The sequence below is a fragment of the Cavia porcellus genome, unplaced genomic scaffold, assembly GCF_034190915.1.
Source record: "Cavia porcellus strain 051 isolate PalLab524CR breed Dunkin Hartley unplaced genomic scaffold, mCavPor4.1 scaffold_7, whole genome shotgun sequence".
Lineage (NCBI taxonomy): Eukaryota > Metazoa > Chordata > Mammalia > Rodentia > Caviidae > Cavia > Cavia porcellus.
In genome coordinates this window covers 52,486,863-52,505,192 of record NW_026947490.1, presented here as the reverse complement: position 1 = coordinate 52,505,192, position 18,330 = coordinate 52,486,863, and positions in this window count along the sequence as shown.

The window sequence follows — 18,330 nt, the reverse complement described above, 5'->3', positions numbered from 1 at the left end:
AAGTATAACAAATATATTTTTAAGAGAAAGAAAACACAGAAAAATCAAGAAGCAAACAAACAAAGAACAACAAAAACAAAATGATGACAATAACAAAAATTAGCAATTTAGTATTTCAAACCAAGATGATAGAAATTTAGCAATGGTTGTTACATTGCATGTTGTTATCTTCAGAATAGTTGCACAGGTTACCAGATACAAGCATGCAAAATTGATCAAACAATAGGATTTCCCTTTGAGCCATTTCTTTCCCTTTTACTATTTTTATTGTAACTTTGGGATCTTATTTACTCTAAGTTTCTTATACTAGTGAGATGATACAATGCTTACACATGAAAATCTGATTTATTTCACTTATGAATATGGTTTCTGGTTATATGCATCTACCTATAAAAGCCTCAAGTTTATCATTTTTATGGCTAAGTAGTATTTAATTATATAAAAATATCACATCTTTTTTATTTACTCGTCAGTCGATATACATTTGAGCTGTTTTCAAGATCTATTAACAAATTGTGTAGCTATAAACATGGATGCATATATATTGTTGTGATATGATGTTTTCAGTTCTTCTGGGAAAATGTCCAGAAGGAGAATAGCTGGGCTGAATGGAATCTCTAATCCTAGTTTTTTGAGGAATCTCCACACTGATTTCCCCAGTGGTTGTACCAGTCTATACTCACACCAACAATAGAGCAAGGTTTCTTTTTCCCCATAGCCCCACCAGCATTGTAACAAATATACGTTACATAATCTTCCCTGAGGATACAAAAGCTATGGGAAAATTAAAGGACAGTAAAAGCTATGAGGCATATTTGTGGGAGTAGCAAGTTGCTATGGTATGCAGAACAGTCAATGTGGGCCTCCTGTGACAGTGAAAGTTGAGCAAAGACTTGAAGGGGAGAGTTATTTCTGCACATGTCTGCGGAAGAGCACTTAAGGTATAGAGAATGGGCAGAATGGTCCTGATGCATCATAAATGCTACTCAGATATTTAGAGAGCAGTAAGATAGTGTGGCTGGAATAGAGATGTAGCCAGAGGCCAAAGAAAAGGGGATAAATGAAGATGCAAAAGCAAGGAGAGAAGGCAATGTAAGGAATTTGTAATACGTAAAGAGTTTAAGCTACTGATTTTGTGGAAAATAACTAATTGGGTGAGGATCATGGTAAAAACTTATTTCCGAATCTCCAGATTGCCTAGCAGAGAGTTTTGCAAAGTAATTGTCCAGTAAATGCTGACCAAATGGCACAATGATAATAATTTATGGGTTTGGGTGAGTTTATACCATGAATTTAAGAGTAATGTGTCTGTACCTTGATCTCGATCTCTCTCCTCAGCTAATCACTAATTAATGGAAACTAAAAGCAGCAGATTACTGGGTTTGTTTACAGTCACCAACCTTAACTATTTTTTTTTTTATTAACCCTTTTCTCTAATGGGTAGAGTGGGGCACTGAAGATGATAAAAGTTTAAGTTGTAGGTGAATTCTCCATTGGTTCCCTATAAGTAGCTATAAGAAAATTATACTACTTGCTTTTCTGAAATTTCTATGCCTTATTGTTATTATTACTGCTGCTACTACTAACCTTAAATTTGAATCCCAGCCTCTTTTCTTCCATCCCAGTACCTATTCTGGGCCCTATAGAGGGGGCTTTTGCATCAAAGAGCCTTAAAGAAAGAATAAAATCATGATCCTCCCAGAGTCTTAAACCTGCTTTATAACGTGAGATACTTAAAACCTGAAAAATCAACTGCTCAACATTTCTTTTAACCTTGAGATTACTCACGTAGGCTTTCCTGACTTGAGTCTAGGTAGACAAGGAGTTATTTTCAAATCATACCCAGTCAGAACTCACTCCAACGATGACTGAAGTGCTTTAGTCTGATATTTCCCCAACTTGGAGATACAGTGGAATCATCTATGGAATTTTTTATAACTCCAATCTTAGGGCCACAACCCAAAGCTACATACTCAGAAACTTTTAGGTCTTGATCCCAGGAATATGCATTTTTTAAAGTGTCCTTTAATTCTGACACAGATGCTCCATGACTTAATCCATACTGCCTAATCTACAACATGGTACATAAAGCATCTGTGGTATCTCATCTATTTTTAAAAACACCTCCAAAGAAAATTACTCAAAGCATCTCTGCAATTCAATTTTCTCGTAAAAATAAATAGCAAAGTTTTTCATGATTCAGCAAATTCTCTTTTAGGGGAGATGAGCATGGCCATGTTCATTTTTTATTCATTTCACTAATATTTATTAAGTGAAGCAGTTTGCTAGCTGTTGGGAATGTAATGATAGATTAGACACACTTCTGACCTTGGTATTCTTCCTCTAGTAGCAGAGATAGACACACAGGCAATGCATTGTGGGAGATATTGTTAGGAATGGATGTATGACTTGTGCTATTTAGGTAGATTTCCAGACAGGTGCATGACATAAGACACATGTGTGCATGTATTGCACGTGTGAGGATGTATGTACAGATCCACAAAATTTGTTCACAGATCCTTTACTTACACTACCTTCGACTTTCAGGATGGAATAAGCTAGGCTGCTTTGCCTTTTTTTGTTTTAAAAAGTGTTCCTTGGATGTCTGTTGAATGCCTCCCCATGTAAACATCACAGTAAGCTCATGGGATACATAAATGCAAAAGCCACCAAGAAAGACAGGACAGTTCAGACCCAGGCAAGCAGCAATAGCATCATGAGCAGAATCATGACATTTTCCACTGAAGTTTATCAAATATGATTCATGGTTTTTACTGTACCTCAGAAATTTATAGCATTCATTCCATATCTCAGGGGAAAAAAACTGTCTGCACAGCTTTACAGTGTATGTAACCACCACCTGCCCCAGTCACATACTGAGAGGTGGTTACCACAGGCAGCCTTTGTTTTCAGATGTATTAAACCTGCGAATTGCGCTGCATTTTCTGAAGCTTGCACTTGTATATATTTCTGCTGAATATCCCCAGGGCAGGAGGACAGCCAGAGGTTCCTTGAAGCACTAAAGAAGTGTTAATGATGAAATTAGTAACAATGCCTTGCCTCTGTGAATGTGCGTCTATGTTTCCACACGTGCCTATGCATGGGTCATGTCTGTATATATAGCATACACTTAGCTACTACTCTTTGCAGTTAGAGTCTCAGAGAAAGCTTCTTATGTCATTCCTTTTTCTAGTCCTGTAAAGAAGGCAGGAGCATCTGGTACTATATCAATTTTTCCAAAAGAAAAAAATAGACGCAGATAATTTATTACTCATTCACATTTCACAGCTAGTGAGAGAAGCCTGAATCTGAATCGAAGTTTTTGCCTCCACATTCAGGGCTCTATAGTGCATGTCATTCAGGTTTAGTGGTAGAATCTTGGGCAATTCACACTATGATGCTCCTAAAGAGTGGGTTGTTGCTTTTGTGGACTTGCAGTTTTGGTTTCTTCTTAGTCTAGAGTGCAAACGGAGGCTGGTGCCCTGTTACTTCCTCCTTGAATAGTCCATATTGGTTCCTGGGGTAGCGACATCTACCTGGCTACTCATTAGTGCTTTATTGTGTGTTTCTACAAGGACCACTAGAAATGCTCATTATCCAAAGCTTTCGCTGACTTCTCTCACTTTGTGGCAACAGCTCCCACTGGTACATAAAATGACTTTTTGCAAATTGCTTATGTTGTCTATACAAGATGAGCCTGCCATTAACAAAAGGAATTAAGTACTACAGAAGAAATGCATTTTGTTGGCGACAAATAGGAAAGCAATAAGATGAGAATTCTCAGTCCCCCGATAGGGGGATGCAGAGCTGTGTCCATAATGGCAGCTGTCATTTACAGTAATGATTTACATGGATTAAGCCCGATGGCTTCAAAGGAAGTGGCTTGGGATAATTTTGTCTTTATGAGATGTCACTCGGAGGTCAGGAAATAAATGTCACAGGCACCTAGAAAAGCAAGTTGAAAAGGTGAGGGGCATGCAGTCGTGCCTCCAGGGTGATCCAGGTTGCTCCGGAGTACCCTGACAATAGTCTGCACCGTTGATCCTCATCTGTGAGGGCTGGGGAACAAATCCCCAGGAGTCTGTGGTTATTAATGGGCACCAGCTGCTCCATCTTTATTGCTGTCAGTCACGGTGTCTGCCTCTGCCAGTCTGCAGAGACGCGGCCTCGGTGGGCAGGGTGCAGGGCTGCTGATCAGCGTTTGGCTCTTCACTGCCCTTTCCTGCCTGCCACCCCAGTGCAGGCTCTGTAGGTTACCAGTTCCTTTACTTCCGGTGGCTACTTGGGAGACAACCAGTGTCGGATAGCGCCACCTGCTGAGCTGAAGCGTGACACTGGAAACCAACCTGCTGTGAGCATTTCCACGGAGCTAGCCAGCTACTGCTCTTGCCTGTACCACGTCCACTTGCTGGGTGGACTTAGTGTAAAAAGTCACCCATTAAAAAAAAATTAACGTAGAGACAGAGAAAAGAATGGTGGTTTCCAGGTAATGGGAGGAGGGGAGGACGGAGTGTTATTGTTTAAGGGATACAGATTTTCAGTTTTATAAGATAAAGAATTCTGGGGCCGGATGGTGGTGATGGTTCTAGAGTAGCATGAATGTATTTAACACCATAACTGAAGACTTAACAAACTTTGGTTTTGGTTATATGTTTTATCACCATCACAACAAAACAAAGCTCCAAAGAACAGACATTCCATGAAATGAAGTAACTTATTTGATCATTACAAACTCATAAATAACAAAGAATAAACATAATTGAACATAATTTGAGGTACTTCTAAATGAACAACATCTTGCCATTGCAAGACCTTTTCCCCCTGCATCTCATTAGTCTTGAAGTTGACGACCAAAGAACACTGTTTATTCATTTAGGAAAATGCTTAGGTGACAATCAGAAATGACCCCATATCAAAAGACGGGGGCTCTGGTCCCAAAATCTCTAGCTAGCTATGCCAAGAATTTTATCTTTCTGAGCTGGCCTATTAATGCATCTCTTCAAAGAAAAAGATATATGAGAATTCTTTTAGTTCTAAGAATAAGAATTGGAATATTTCTATGAAAGTAGTAATTTGATTCAGTTCCCTAAATAACAGAGATGACTGAGAACATGGGCTTTTGCATATGTGCGTGAGAGCGTGTGTATGTGTCTTCACACTCATTAGTTTTCACCTTGAGCTACATTCCCATGTTTTTTATTTCTCATTTTGAGACAGGCTTTCACCAAGTTGCTGAGCTGCTTGACGGTACTTGAACTTGTGGTGTTCCTGGCTCCTTCCCAGAGTTCTGGGATTACAGATGTATACTACCATGCCCAGCTACCATGCCCTTTCTGTAGTACAGGTTTTATTTATGGAAAGAAGACATGGGAGGGGCAACACAGGCTGAATTAGACAGTTTTCAAACAAAGAACTTGAATATATTAGTGGCTTATAAAAACACTGATCACCGTTCAATCAATATTTTATACATGGAGGTAAAACCAAAAAACTCGGATAGCAAAGCACTTGGTAAGTGTTGTTTTGGAAATTTCTTTCACTGGTCCCTAACAGCTGCTCTTGTCCTCTTCATTTTTCATTCTTCAATATTTTTAACATTTGATTGGCATTTACAGTGTTCCATTCATAGACCTTACTAAAACATAAAAATAGACCCTTGTTTCATCTTGTAAAAGAAATATATAAGAACTTTTGACAGACACATCATGACCTTATTATAAGAGATGATAGCGTCCTCTCTAAGCACCAAAATTTTCAGTATTTTTGATGCAGGAAGACCAATAAATGTGACTATTTAACACTTCTGTTTCAGGTTCACATATGGACACAATGAAACCCAAGACAACATGGAACAACGCAGAGATACAAAGGGCATAGAAGTCATCCTAGAGCTTTGTCAAAGAAACTGAAGTCACAGCAAACATTTAGTAGAAAAAAACTTTCACAAGGTCATGCTCAGAGTCCCAGAAACTCAAACGGGAAGTGATGGAAGACAAGAGAGTGGAAAAAGCAAGCAGAGACTGAACCGTATGGTGTTCTGAGCTGTCTACTGTTTGGAAATACGGTTTTGTCTGTGAATCTTGGTAGGACACAGCAGGTGGAGAGGGGAGCTGGCTGCGATTGTGTTTAGAGGATGGAGCCTCCACACTAACGTCTTTGATTGATGAATGTCCTTTGCTTTAGGTTCTGCACTCTGTGTCATCTTGAAATATATTCCCACTAAAAATGACCCTATACTCATTGGCTTCATTTGTTGTCTTTTCCAACATTCAACTCAGTAAACTAAGCAATTGTCTATGAAAAACTTTTAAATACATGTGTGAGATGCTTGTCAAAATGCAATTCATTTGAGGAGAGTTTCTTGCATAAAGAAAGCTTTTAAGATCCCCAAAGGGATTTCATAAACTCCAATTTTTCTAGTAGAGTCCTCCTACAACAATGGAATAAGATTGTAATAATACTACTAGTTGTTCATAATTTTAAAAAAGTATAATCCTTAATTCTGTGTAGCTGGTGTTAGCTAGGGAAGCTTGAATGCTATAGAAAAAAAAAAACAGATTTCTTGTACACACTAAAATCCATCATGGTGTTTCTTGTTCATTGGTTTTTCTGAAAAGTTTCCAACAAGTAGTTATTCAATGATCCTTCTTTCCTTAAACACCATCATCTTCAAGCGTCAAGTTCACAACAAAGGAAAGCAAGAGTGTAGGACATTAACAATCCTAGCTTGCAAATAGCCCACATCATTTATGCTCAATTTCATGGGCAAGAAATGGTCACTCAGATACCCAGGGCTCAGCCATGACTCAGGATCCACATCTGTACACCATAGGCCCTCAATTATTGAGGAATAAATGAATGCATAGTACTGATTATAATTACTATTTCTATGATTCATTTCATGGCTTATTTTAAATCATTTTAAGGAATAATACAAAACAAACACTTACTTAGTGATTCAAACTTTTTTTGCCTTCCCTAGAAAGTCTTTCAAAGCTTCCATACCATGTCTCAGGATGGCACAGGGAATTTTCCTTGGGAAGCACAGTACTTTACAGCTCTGGTACTTGAACTTCAAGTTTCCTTTGACTTGGACCTTGGTAAGCTACACAAACCCCACCTTAGCATTTTCCAAAACTAAACACAGTGGAAGCACATTCACACAAGTTAATTTTAGTTCATGTAATTGTAGAACATGGATAATAAACGAAGGCAATGATTGTAGCCAGGCTATAAGAGAATTATTGGTGGCTAAAAACACCAATTTAACCACAGTGATTGGATTTCTAGTAATGTGATTTGTGTCATTATACATTGAACTTGTGATGACTTTTGAAATAAAAGTCAAAATTTTTAAAATAGCAGGAAATAGGAAATGATACATTCAGTGGTTGCATGAATTTTGGTTACAGGAGAAGTGTTCATTGCTATGGATAGAAATAATCTTTAAGCCTTTCTGTAACTTGAGTGAGACACTTTGCTGAGCTAGCTAACTGACTTTGTTCTAAGCCTCTGTTCATCCACTGTAACTGGTCACTCCTTACTCAACAGTACTGGGCCAACCAACAATCTCCATCCCTTCCATAAAAGTTGCGGACTGTTGTGCACTGTGTCTTCACGGAACAGAAGACTGGAAACAGGCCATCTAGGCACACACCACAGCTCCATGAGGCCACTGATGGTCCATCCCTCACTTCCAGATTTCTGTTTCATGATTCCTGGAAAGTACTTGTCATCCTCATGGTCCAAAATGGCCCTCAGAGCTCCAACCACTCATGAGCAGGACAGAGAGCCTCACCTCTTTCTTTGCAAGAGATTTCTGAGAAGTATTGCACACATATTAAAATGTTTAGTGAATGTTGGTCCCATTTTCAACTATTCATCTTGATTAACAACTAACAATTCACTATTTCATAAAATAGCTTCTAAGTCACTATCTCCTTGTTCTTGGTACTTAATAAGAATAGAATGCTTTATAGAATGAATTAAATATTGCCTTTTTGAGAAATGTGTATTTAGGAATGAAAAGTTGCTATTTGATTTAGGGCTTGTGTTCACCTGACATTCTAACTATATTAGCTACAGCATCACCTGAGTTCATGTAATAGACATCCCAGAATGAAGTGACTCAAATCAGCTATGAATTCCTTTTCTTTTCTAGCATCAGTTCAGTGGTGCTGTGACTCAGGGTGGCAGGACAACTGTGTCCTCTTACGAGATGTTATTCCTCCTATAATCCCACCACTCAGGGAGACTTATCCAGGAGGATCACACATTTAAACTCAGCCTGGGCAACTTGGCAATTTCTGTCTCAAAGGAAAAACAAAGCCTGAAGGCTGAAGGTGTGGCACAGTGTGAAAGCCCCACATTAAATCCTTACTGTCATGCACACAAAACATATTATTTTGTGCACAAAGATGCTTTCCACAGTGCTTAAATTCGGTGTCTTTTTTGAAAAAGCCAAAAGTATATGCCAATTAAGAATGCCCTGGTGTGCATACACCACTTCTCACATTCCATAGCCAGAACTTAATCATGCCGCACACTCAGCTGCTAGGTGATTAGCTAAAACTTGGTTTCTGTGGAAGAAGGAGGGAACAGAAGTTTTTATCAAAAAGCAGTCGTTCACAGTATTTGTCATGACTGAATCTAATCAACTCTAGGTCATCCGATGGGATGCAGTTTCTGAAAATGTAAGTTGTAGGAACATATCTTGGACTTGAAATAAGTCACAACTTTGTAAGTGATGAGTGAGTGGCCGATCGATGTAGGGCAAATAAAACCACTGGACTTGGTTACTGAGTGGTACTGAATCTCCAGCTGGTCCTGAGGGACACTGCTGATCGGTGGCAATACTGCAGGACGGCCCATCCCCACCCGCACTGGACCACCAGGCACCCTGCGACTGTGCGGTCGGGGGACCTAACATGTCAGTGATTCTAATGGAGTTTTCATTTTTCTGTAATTGTACAGTGGCATCTAATGTTTCCTGAGAGAACAGTTTGAATTTAAAGCCCAAAAAATCAACTCACATTAATTTTCCCTGGGAAAAAAGAGAACAAATCTAGTTCATGGAAAGCTGAACTCACTTTCCCTCCCTCTCTTTTCTTTTCTTCCTTCTTTTTCAGCTTTATTGAAATAGCATAAAATTCATCTATTTAAAGTGTATAATTCTGCTAGCCTTAGTACATTTGCAGAATTGTGCAATCATCTTTTTAATCAATTTTAGAACATTTTCATCATCCCCTCCGTAAAAGCTTCTAGTAAATTAATCCCTCAATTCTCAGCTCTTGGAAATTATTAGTTTACTTTCTGTCTCCACAGCTTTGCCCATTCTAGACATCTCATATAGCTGAAATTATCTAATATGTAATTTTTGGTGACAGATTTCTTTCACCATAATTTTTCTCAAAGTTCATCCATGTTACGGAACATAGAACACTTCCTTTCTTTTTATAGAAAAATGATATTCCTTCAGTGGATACTGATCTATTTACTTATCTAGTCATCAATCGATAGACATTTGAGGTATTTCCACTTTGGGCTGTTATGCCTAGTGCTGCTTTGAATATTTCATGCACAAGTTTTTTCGTGGATGTATGTTTTACATTCTCTTGAATACATACCCAGGAGTGGAATTGCTGGGTCATATGGCAATTCTTTTGAGGAAGCGTCAGATTGTGTACCACAGTGGTGGCATGATTTTATAATCCCAGCTTTGTGTGAGTGTTGATTTCTCCAGGAGCTGGTGTGCACCTGTTCTTCCATTTTTATTCCAGACATTCTATTGGGTATAAGGCATTTTCTCATTGTGATTTTGATTTGCATTTTCCTGATGACCGGTGATGCTGGCCATCTTTTCACATGCTTATTGAACATCTCTTTTGGAGAAATGTTTGCTTAAGTCCTTTGCCAGTTTGAAAATTGGGTTGTTTATTGATTGGGTTATTTATTACTAGTTGTTTTATGATTGAATTGTAGGTATTCTTTGTACATTCTAGACATAGCCCTTTATTAGATATTTAATTTTCAAATAGTTCATTTGTATTTTCTTTATATAAAAATATGATTGTGCTACTAATTCTATGAGTTGCTTTTTTAGTTTCTTGATGGTGACAAACACAAATTTCCTGAAAGCTTCAAGTAACTTTTAGGAAAAAGCTGTACATAAATACAATATAAGAACAAATCTGATTACAGTGAAGTAAAAACAAACAAACTCATGATGGTGAACCTTTCAGAGCAACAGCCCACTGCTGTACAGGTGCCTTAGGTTCACCAACACAGAAATAAACCCTCCCAGGAGAAGAATAGGAGTCTGTGGACTCCCAGGATAGATCTCTCAGGTGAGAGCTGCTGGTTTGTTCCATCAGCTCAATCAAAATAGCAGCCAGTTCAATAAAATAAAAACAAAACTGATTTGGCTGGAGTTTCCTTTTAAGAAAGCTGAGAGAATGCTTGACTGAATCACCTGGATATTTGGTAATAAAAAATTATCCAAGGATCTCACCCTTCTTTACTCAGTTTGTTGGTCACAAAATCTATTGTACTTGGGTAGAGTAACAGAGTTACTGTTGGCTTGGAACTAAGAGATTCATCAATTTGTACATGAGGCAATCAAAGCACTCTTATGAGGTCCCCTGCTGCCTGGAAGAGTTGAATACCAGAAACTCCAGGAGCTGAATTCCAGGTCAAGCCTTGTTCTGGTACAAAACTCCATTATTGTTCATCACCTGCCTTTCTTGGTTTCTTGTGACCTTTTCAATTTGCCTTCTGCAAAACAAGGCTGAGAAAGGAGAATTTCTAAGCAGCAGTCAGGAACTTACTGAAGCAAACTGGGGTAGTCCGCGGAGTAGCTGGGCGTGTCGCTGTGATCTGCTTTCTCTCTGAGGTAGCAGACAGAACACTCCCAGGCTGTGAAGATCTGTCAGTGAGGCATTCTGGCTGGGGGTCACTCTAGCCCAGGAACAGATGACAGGACGGCAGGCAGTCTGTCCCCTTCTAGGGAATAAGGCGAGGATTCCTTTAACACAATGTGACAACTAATCTCTCTATAGCATCTGACTGAGAGGTTTTAATTACTACTGTGTGAAACACACATGATTTCCTCATACACACAAACATCCGAGGCTTCTCTAGTCATTATTTTGCAGAGCATCTCTGAGGACAGAGTGAGTTGATTCTGAATTCTCTCTTTTCCTGTGTCTGTCTTTTCTTTTTTTCTTCTTTGCTTCTCCCTTCCTTTCATTTCCTCTGTGTTTGTGAGAACAGGCTTCCTGATTTTATGCCTTGAACAGAAGCCTGGCTCCTGCAGGTTCCCTTCTCTCTCTCAGCTACGGCAGGGAACCCGGTGGTCACAGGGAATGGAGGTGTTTTCACAGCCTCGCTGGCATTGGAGGGAGGGCTCTCCAGGAAAGCACGTGTGTGGGGCATGGAATAGCTGCATGCAGGAATGGCAGAAGTCACTACAATGGAATTGGGGAAAAAACCCAACCCAGAGTTTCATTCAATTAAAGCCCGCATCACTAGGATACCAAGTATGTGTTTCATTCACCATGTAAAAATATATTAACAGCGTTAGAATGGCTAATATCTGGGTAGTTGGCAGCATCACAATATTCAGTTCAGATTGTTCATTTTTAAATATTAGATGACCCAATTGATCAGCCTGAAAGAGTACTTTCAACATCCATTTATAAACACTCCTCCCTCTTGGCAGAACAATGTTGCAAAGAATGATGAGAAAGTTTTAGAAAACATAAATTTTGCTCACACTGTTTGGGTACCAAGATCTTCCACAGGGAAGCATTTTCTAGTAGTTTAAATATGAAAATGGATACCTCTTTCACTTAAAGACAAAGAGCACAAATTAATGGGACAGAATCTGAGATCACTACTATGTCTCCTGGCCAGAAGGAGAGTCATGCTTAGTGTTCCTTTGTATTCTCTGGTAATTCCAAGCCTTAAGGGAGAATTCTCTCCCCAAAATGTCTATCATTCCAAGGGCTAAAAAAGTGTGTAGTGTGTATAACCCTTTTCCTTTCAGTTCAAATTCTCACCAAGTACAAGACCAGATTGGTGACACGTATGTAGACACTAAAAGTTTTAATGGAAAGGAAATTAATCACTTTTATTTCCTGTTCCCGAAAGGCTCCCTTTATTGTTCACTGTCTACACTGGGTTTTGTGGACTTAAGCTTTTTTAAAATTTTTATTTTTGCTCAAACTCCTTCGTCTCTGACATTTCACCTCCCCATTCCCTTCTGTGTTGCCCTCTTTCTTCCTCTGCATAGTTTGTGTTGGGCTGGATCACAGAATGAGCTCTGTAGCTCTTCTGAAGGGCGAGGACACATCACCCTGGCCTGACCTGCTCCTTGGTCTGAATCTGGATGGTCCAGTGTTCTGGCTCTACCTACTTTTCGAGGTCAGTTCCACTATAAAAATCTTTCCCTTTATTGAGTATCTGACCAAAAATTGGACTATTTTCCTGTAACCCAATCCCTCCTGTAGTTTTTTAGGTTGGCTTTCATTTTCTGTCTCATTCTGCTGAAATGTCCTTTCTTTCTCAGTGTACTGGTCACCTTTTTGTTACTGGGACCAAATGTCAGACAGATGCAGTCTAAAAGAGAAAATGTTGATTCAGGCTCTTGGTTTCAGAGGTTCTGGTCCATGATCTGCTAGCTCCAAGGCAGACCCAACATGGCAGGGTGACATGAGACAGGTAGGAATGACAATATGCCTTTCTTGGTCACACACTCAGGGACCTAACTCCCCCCACTAGGTCCCACCCCATAACAGTGCATTCATCTCTGATCTCATCAGATGAATCTAGTGGTTGAGTAGGAGCCTTCTGGGGGACAGTTTCATCCAAACCATGATAGCAGTCAGCGCCAGCCCCAACCCATCAAAATCTGACACATTTTTAAAGATTCAGTCTAAATGCTTCCTTTTTTGAAGGCCTCTAATCTGAGCCTTCATAGCACTTTTAGGGCAACTCTTTAGGGCTCTGTTCATATTCCAACATGATGGGGTCCAGGAGGAAGTGACATTAACTTTGGGTTTGTTACTGAAAAGCTGGGTGCCCCTCACTGTGCTTGTCAGTCTCCTTGAGCCTCAGTGTTTTCACATGTCAATGCAGTGGCAATGGGTTGCTTGGTCTTTAAGGGTCCTTCTTTTTAAAATCCATTCCATACAGTTTCAGAGTCAACATCTTAACTATCTACAAATCTGCAGACTCCTTTAAAACAAGATTGATTTATTTGTTTAATTTTTCTTTCTTCTTTTTTGGTACAAGTATTCTGCATGGAGTAAGCCCCAAATAAATGCTTTTTAAGTAAAAGAACGGATGAAATAAAATTTCTTACTGCAATTTGATCATATTTTTGTTTTCAGACAAACACGATCTACTTCCTTGTGTTCATACACAGTACTTAAGCTAAACAGTTATGTACTGAAAATAAGTTTGGATTCAACAAAATGGGGAGTTTTCACTATTCGGATTGTCTTTTTCTGTGTGGACATGGATTGTTGTTTGTTTGTTTTCCTAAATAAAACATATAAGAAAAATAATAATTCATTTGGGAGGATACATTTCAACTTTCAACAAAAGAAGCATGCTTTTGATTTTTAAAGAGAAGCCTGCTTCCGTTTCCCATCCCCACAGCTTCCCAAGCACTCCATCCTCGTTGGCTGCATGGAATGGAGTAGGTGGTCACCCATGTGATGTGATTTTCAAAGTACCAGTGGGGCTGCCATCTGCTTTGCCTTTGTCATGAAATATTGACTCCTTTGATTCCAGAAGGCTTTGTACCTTTGAGAGTAAATGAAACACTATTCCTCACACTGTCCTTGATGATCTTTTAAGCCAGCAACATCTATCCCAAGTGAAGGACTTCTCAGAACCTCCAAGAGGCGAATGTGCATAGTGGATCGTCAGAAGGGGAACACAGGTGTCAAGCTCCCAAAACTGTATGTGTGTGGAGCTTGGACCTTTCTGATTTTCATGATTTTTATTATGAAATTAAGTTCCCAGAGGGTTTAGATTCTCAATGAGCATATTTTCGGCAAAGCTGCTCTTTGGGGAAATGAAAGGTAGCCAAATACTTCATTCACAGAAGCAAGCAAGCAAGCAGAGGAGAGGATGTGCCCAGGACAGACGGCTGCCTCCAGCACTGTGCATGCACCCCGGGAGGAGGCGCTGAGCAGGTGGTGGAGCTCCAGATCTGCTGCTGCCTCCGCCTCAGTCATTCCCTCTTCTCTCACGACCTTGCACCTGAGTCAACGTGGATTCTTCGTCCTCTCACTTCCTTGGGCAACCTTGAGGGATCAGAGACAGCAGTGCCATTTCCACAGCACGTTTGCTGGATGTTGGGCTCTGCACTTGGCAGGGAAGCTGTGAAGATTCCGACTCAGAAATTTGAATAGGTGGCGCCTATTAGATCCAAAACTATTGCTCAGCTCATTAAATCAAAAATCCACTGCTCTGGGAGGTGGTATCCATGGTAGGTATGAGGCAATTGGACATTGAGAAAGCCCATTTCTTGATGATGCAGGGTTGCAAAATAGATCATAATGGGTTCTTTCTTAATTTTCCAAAAGTTTCTTGGAGCTTCCTGTATGCAAAGTTCCTCAGACAAACAGCTTGATCATAACTGTAAAAGAAAGAGCAGCCCTCATACAGCTACTGAAGCCAGGTGCAAAGATGAAGGACAGCCCCCACGAGAAGCATCTGGGAGGAAGAAACGAGGAGGAGGAGCAGAGAGCCCGGGCAGCTCTCAGTGAGGGCAGGAGCATCTTGCTTACCAGACATGGGGAGGGAAGGGTTCAGAGCCAAGGACCACCACAGATCTGAGCAGGTGCCTGCCTAGCTGTTCTGGGCCCTAAAACTGCTGCGGTCCAGTGTGCCCTCGTTCTCCCAGCCCATGCCACCCTGCCCTGTGGCACCTACTGCTCCTGTTCCTCTCTGCCAGCACCAACCACTTCCACTTGTTTCTTACCTAGGGTCTCTGATTCCACTGTCCTCCCTGCTGGAATGTCGCAGGTCTCAGCCACCACGTCCCACATACACTGACCTCCTCAAAACCAAGGGACAACCTCCTGGGTTCCTCTCTGCAGCTCTGGCCCATCACATACTGGAAGTGGCTGGGTATTTGTCAAGCTCCACTTTCCCACTTTCTTTGTACCCATTCTGCTTGTCACTGGGGTTAGTGACCAGCATCAAAATGCTTTTTATTCTTACTGGGCTGTCACTTCCTTTTGCATTTGGGTTGTCACCCCTTCCTGGGAAGACCACAAACATCTGAGGGGCACCTTTGCTCCCCGCCGAGGTATCTTGCCCACTCTACATGATGCAAACTGAGATGGACTGAGAGATGCGTGAGCCCTGGTCTGCACTTAACCCTGAGCTAAGCAGCACCTGCCTCTCTTCTTGCTGGGCATCGGAGAGTAAATGGAGGGCTTTCTGTCTAGCAGGGATGGCAGGATATTTGCACTCAAGAGAGCTGAGGATGGAGCTGATCTCTTTTCCACCTTTAGTTTCCTGGTTCAAGAGCTGGAGGACTAAGAACAGGGGACAAAGTTAGGGGAGGGATGAGAGTGGCTGCCACTGGTCCAGGGGTGTGAAGGAGCTGAGCTGAGCTAACAGCAAACCTCCTCATCTGCCAGGGTGGCGGCCCGGCAGGGGGCTAATGAGAAGTGAGGTGTGAGGCAGGAGCTTCAGCTGGACAGGCAATTACTGCTGCTGTTCAAACTGCTGACAGCACACCGTTGGCTGCAGGCTCAGGCAGGGGTGACTGCTGCGACCTGTGCCTCATCCTAATGAGCCTGTTACCGCCCCACTGGCTGAAGGACCTGTGGGCTCTCCCAGCCCCTGTTAGTCCCCCCACCCCGAAGGCCCAGCTTGTGCTCCAGGTCTCTAAAAGGAGGGCGGATTTATGGTTGGTCCATGGAAGGAAAAGAGCAGCTGCCCACATCTGTCTGGCTGACCTTCTGTTCTATCCCTCACTGGTTCCTGTCTAAGAGGAGAGCAAGTGATTGCCGTGATGTCCCTGGCATTAGCGACCTGCAGTGATCCTGACGCAGACCTGCACTTGGCTTTGCTGCTGGTCCCCTGCTAGTGACTCCTGCCTGCCCGGCCCTCTGGACTCCACTCAAGAGCTTCCTCCCTGTGGAGGCCTCCTCCGGGCCACACCATTGTCTGTGTGGTCTCCTTCCCTAGACCTCCAGCCTAGTGGCAATGGTACCCTTCCCCTTTCTGTCTCCTGACCTCACCTGTGGAGGCCTCCAGCTCCTGGGTATCTCAGGCTTTGCAAGCTGAAGTTGTTGAATGAATCGATTCAACATTTGTTCAGTTGCCCTCTAATTCAACTACTAGGATCTAGTGAGGCCTGGGAGCCTGTCCCAGCCTCTACTGAGGGGATAGGACTGCTTAGCCTTGAACTTGAAATCCTCTTGCCTCAGCTTTTGGAGCTGCCAGGCGGACTGGTGTGTGCCACGGTGCCCTGGTTTCCACAGGACTATTTCTCTTTAAATATGCTCTCGATCTATATTTGCCCCACTAACTGGACATAGCTCCTTTGCCCTTTCACTCTTTTGCCCTTCTTTTCTAGTTTTGGTCTCCTTTTCTCCTGTGCTCAAGCCAATTCCTGGGTGCAGGAACCCCCACACCAGGTCCCCCTCCTTTCCTCTTTCGCTCCCTACCCTCCCAGTTTATATTTTCCTAGGCCAGATAAATCGTATAACACCAACAGTGAAGGAGTGACCTCAGCGGTGAAGGCAGAGGATTTCTGTTGCTGGGGAACCAGTCTTTCTTGACGCTCCTTTATGGACACCCCTGCTCCATCTTCACCCTTCAGATTTCCTTCTTTTCTGGGGTCTCTGCTCTGCATCCAGGATCAGAGCCAGGTGAAAGCAGCCGGCTGGGAAGGCGCCCAGCCCGCGGCCGCCCGGCCTGGGGACACAGCGCGTGGCCGGCAGGACGTGGCCCTCTCTCCACGGGCGCGGGGGAAGACACCCCGCCGCGCGCACCTCTCACAACAGCTGGCCCGCGTGTCACAGCCAATTAGGCTTCGGAGGGAGCGAGCCAGAAAGGAGTGACACCGCGGATTGACCCCTGCTGTCGCGGGGCAGATGTGGCGGCCAGCACGCGTCCCCGCACGGCCACGCCGCTAATTAATCACCTCGGCCGCAGAGTCGTGACAGCGCTTTGCGCGGAGCCGGGCGCAGGCGGAGGCGGGGACCGCGCGGGCACAGACAGCGCTCCGCGATCAGGCTCCCTCGCCCAGCCGGCTTCTGGCCCGTTTTCATCAAACTGTCCGGGTTACAGTGAAAGGTGGAAAAAGGAAGGAAAAAAAAAAAAAAAAAAAAAAAAAAAGTCACAGGCGTGACACGTGGTGCCGGTTGGTGGCGCTAGCGCGCTGGGCGCAGGGAAGGACCCAAATCCGCCGCCCTCTAGCGCCTAGCGTGGGCCGAGAGCCGCGGGGTAAGGGTTTGCCTGGGGCGGAGTGGAGGATCGAAGGCCCGGCACTTTCCCCCGTCACCACGTTCCCAGCTAACCTCCTTCCATCCCCTTCCTTCAGCAGTCACCTTGGTGCCAGGACCACGTCTGTCCTGCTGCAAATGCTGCGTACGCAGCCTTCACGAACTGACTTGAACCTGACCTAGTGGATACCCTGCCCCAAGAAACCCTCCCAGGGCTCCTGTCCTCTGATCCCCGCTGCCTCTGGGCACCGATTGGCCAATCACACAGTCAAGACACCGAAAAGCAGCCGTCTACTCCGGAGCGCATGAACCCCGTTCCCTTTGCAGTGTCCAGCGACAAATATGCCCTTAGACTCTGCCCCCCACTACCAACTTGTTCTTTGTTTCCTCTTTTCCCAGCTGTGGGAGGTTAGCCCGAAGTCTTTACACGGAAATACATTCCCAGCCCCACGCCTTTTAAATTGTATTTTATTTTGAGAACAGATCTCCCTGAACAGCCTAGGCTAGGCTTGCACTTGTGATCCTCCCACCTTGGCAGCCCAGAGAGCTGGTTTGTTGCCTGTGCTCACAAATACTTGTGGATGACCCTTGAAGAAAGCACTGTTCCTTATCTTCAGGGGTCTCTTAGCTGGCTGGGACGTTGTGCCTTAGGGCATGGTGAAGGGTTAGAAGCAAAAAGAGGAAGGGCATCCCCTAGGTGATTACTTCCACGCGAATGTTGGAGGAATTCTACTTGGTCTCTACAAAGAGTCAGAGTCGTAATCAAAGCGGTCAGGTCCTTCACAGTGTGCCTGTTCTTCCAGATAAAGGTTGCCCTGGTTGCTCACAAACTCACTGTAGGCCAGACTGGAGA